The following is a 2,923-nucleotide window of genomic DNA, read 5'->3' as shown; positions in this document are numbered from 1 at the left end:
TGTCGCTCTTCTAGTTTTTATTGCTTACATTTGTAATCGATATAATGAGGTTTGTCCACATTTTGTAGCTAATTTGTTTTCAGGTTATTAATTATTTCACTGTTATGTAAATTTAGAGTGGCAATGGAGTTTACGTATCTACTCCATCATTTTCTTTCAGAATACAAGCCAATCAGCAACAAACAGTTTCCTGGATAGAAGGAGACGTTTAATTTGCATCTGTTTTAGTAATTTACATGTAAAATTGTAAATCAATAACCGAAAAACAGAAAGATCTTGAAAATTCAGAAATAAACTCCGTAACACTTTCAAAATCTTTTTCAGCTGTTTGTTTATTGTTATCCTCAACTTTGCCAACTCTGCGAGAAGCATCCAGCTCTGCAACCATCACAATGAAAATCATAATTACGAAATATAATAGTCTGGTCTGTGATATCTAAATCTTGAATAAATGAATGTTACGATTAATTCTCCTGAAAATATAATTCAATTACTTAATTAATTACCTGAGGATATACCATAGATAACCGCTGGTGGATGGAAGAGAATATATATTGGCAGGTAACAATCCTGTACAAAACAGCAACGGTATAGTTCCAACTTTTGGATAACATGTGAATTTCAAAAGCTTACCGTAAGTAGTGAGGAATCAAATGTACAGTGGGCAAAGTTCTGTGAAATCACAACGTAGGTGATTTGAAAGAAACGTCAAACGACCGTCATTTGCTTTTGAATCTGCTTCCTTTAAAAAGATGTTAAAAAGGAACGTAACATTTTATTTCAATTTATAACAAGGGACTATTATTTTTAGATACTTGCCTGTTTGCTAAACTGAAGAATAGTAAAGACAGCGTTCTGCACAAGTTTTCTTGATTTTTCGTGAATTCATATTTACTTTCGAATGAAGAAACAGTGAAGACTGCAAATGGAAAAAAAGTAGACAGAGATTGACTAGATAATAGGCTGTGTTTATATAGCACGGCCTAGTTTATATAACACAAATCAGAGTTTATAATTATGATTTCGTCGCAACATAAAAATCTAAATGCGACGGCTCTATGTAAGACCTTGTCTTGCACAAGATCATCAAAATTTCCTAATTGTTTAACTCTAAGAAAAACGTATAAGACATTAATGAAATAAACAACTTTCCTATCTCACTGAGAGGAACGACGTCATCTGTTGGTGTGGGTTGGGTTGGGTTGGGTTGGGTCAGGAAACAGGTCTTTGGCGATAGAATCCCAATCGGGAAATTGCATAAAATAGCTAAAATAAAGCTAACGCAGGTTAATTTAAAAAAGTCGCGTTTCCTTAGCCCTAGCCGTTCAACTGGAAAAAAGGACAAAGTGACCTTATTTGCATGAGGTCCTCTCGGCTTTCCAAAGACTTTTGGAACTGGCCAAAAAAACTTCAGGCAATGTAAAATAAAATAAAAAAAAACAGGTGTTTCCACTACCTCTAGCTATCTCCACACCAAATTTGAAAGCATTTGTTAAAAAACTGTACTACTGACTACTGAGAGGACTGCAAAAACAGCGTTTTTGCATAAGGTCCTCTCGGGCTTCCAAAGACTTTCGGCAGGTACTGTAGCTTTTGCGGAACTGCCTACACTACTTCGAAAGGTGGGGCAGATACAACACCAAACAGATAGGCACCTTCTTTTCTTCTACTAAATTGGGTACCGTACTTCGAAACGAAATTGGTTATTTACTTTTTATATTATTTAACGGAGACATCTAGTTCTTCATAGATATCTTGGTATACAGCACCAAATCTACCTTTTGTAAGAATTTTTTTTCCTATTGATCTTTATTTTTGAAGAAAAATAATCCTACGACAACTTTATAAGTGTAAAACATGTAGATCATTATTAGATCTACTCAGGAAAAAAGGAAAAAAATCTAGCCCAAGCCGTTCTGTGAGTATTTGCACTTTTTCTAAGACATGTAGTGCCATAAGAATGCACTGAAAAAAGGGGGGTGTACCTAATAGCTTGGTGGGTACTGTATGTACAGTGCATTGAATCATTGGCTATATTTATTCGATAATAATTTAATAAGAAATACTAAATTATTCTATTTTAAAGCTACTTATTACAATGCTGCAGGATTAATGGTAAAAGATGCTTCACAATTCAAATTGTTGCTTCCACCTTTGTTAAATGACGTCAGACTTGGAATGGTTGATTCATAGTATTTACCATGCTTGCTTGCCATGGGGACAAATTAATTACATTCAATTGAATATCGAAAACCAGATATTTGTAAACATAATACCATAGAAGTAAAAAAAAATGGGAAATAAGTGCTTTCTTAAAAGAACTGTTATAACAAAACGCAAGGGACAAATGTGAAACAAAATATAACAAACAAAATAATATAAAAAGATGGCTGAAAGACGAAAACATCCGATCAATTTTTAAAAAGCCATAAAATGAATGTTATCTTTCGTTTTAAATAGTGATTTTTAAACCAATTGTAAAGGTCAGGCACAACAATGATGAAATATTCTTTTGTGTTTTGTTGAATATAAAACCCACTGACATCGAATGAGAAACTTGAACTTTCTTTGGAATCATATATACTTAAAGTTCAAGTACCTGTGTTTCTATGTATGATACTTTATAAATACTTGAATTTATAGGGAAAGCTTTCATCAAATACAAATGATGCAGACAACCAAGTTTTTTCAAAGTGACGTCATTGAAAAATCAATTTCATCATCACAGTCATTGTCGGTGGGCATATATTTACATTGTAATCCTTTCAGAGAAGGTTACTGATTGAATGTGTTTTGGTAGGACAAGTTAATATGTTAACAGTTACAAAAATGTGGCGTGAATGAAATGTCATCCCATCAATATTAATATAAATTTGCTTAAAAGCCAAATAACTTAGGAGCATGGTATTGATTCCCATTAATT

General features: G+C 33.1%; 1 long non-coding RNA gene across 1 annotated transcript; it reads right to left on the bottom strand.

Annotated features, from left to right (window-relative positions):
• Window positions 1-314: 314 nt before the first annotated feature.
• Window positions 315-738, bottom strand: LOC124341988. Its single transcript, XR_006918701.1, has 3 exons — window positions 634-738; window positions 507-570; window positions 315-442 (listed from the first exon to the last, which is right to left on the bottom strand). It is a non-coding gene; the product is annotated as an uncharacterized LOC124341988 (long non-coding RNA).
• Window positions 739-2,923: the final 2,185 nt, after the last annotated feature.

Source organism: Daphnia pulicaria, chromosome 6 (genome assembly GCF_021234035.1).
Source record: "Daphnia pulicaria isolate SC F1-1A chromosome 6, SC_F0-13Bv2, whole genome shotgun sequence".
NCBI classification, from domain to species: Eukaryota; Metazoa; Arthropoda; class Branchiopoda; order Diplostraca; family Daphniidae; genus Daphnia; species Daphnia pulicaria.
The sequence above is the reverse complement of the archived record's forward strand: the minus strand, read 5'-3'. Positions and strand labels throughout refer to the sequence as shown.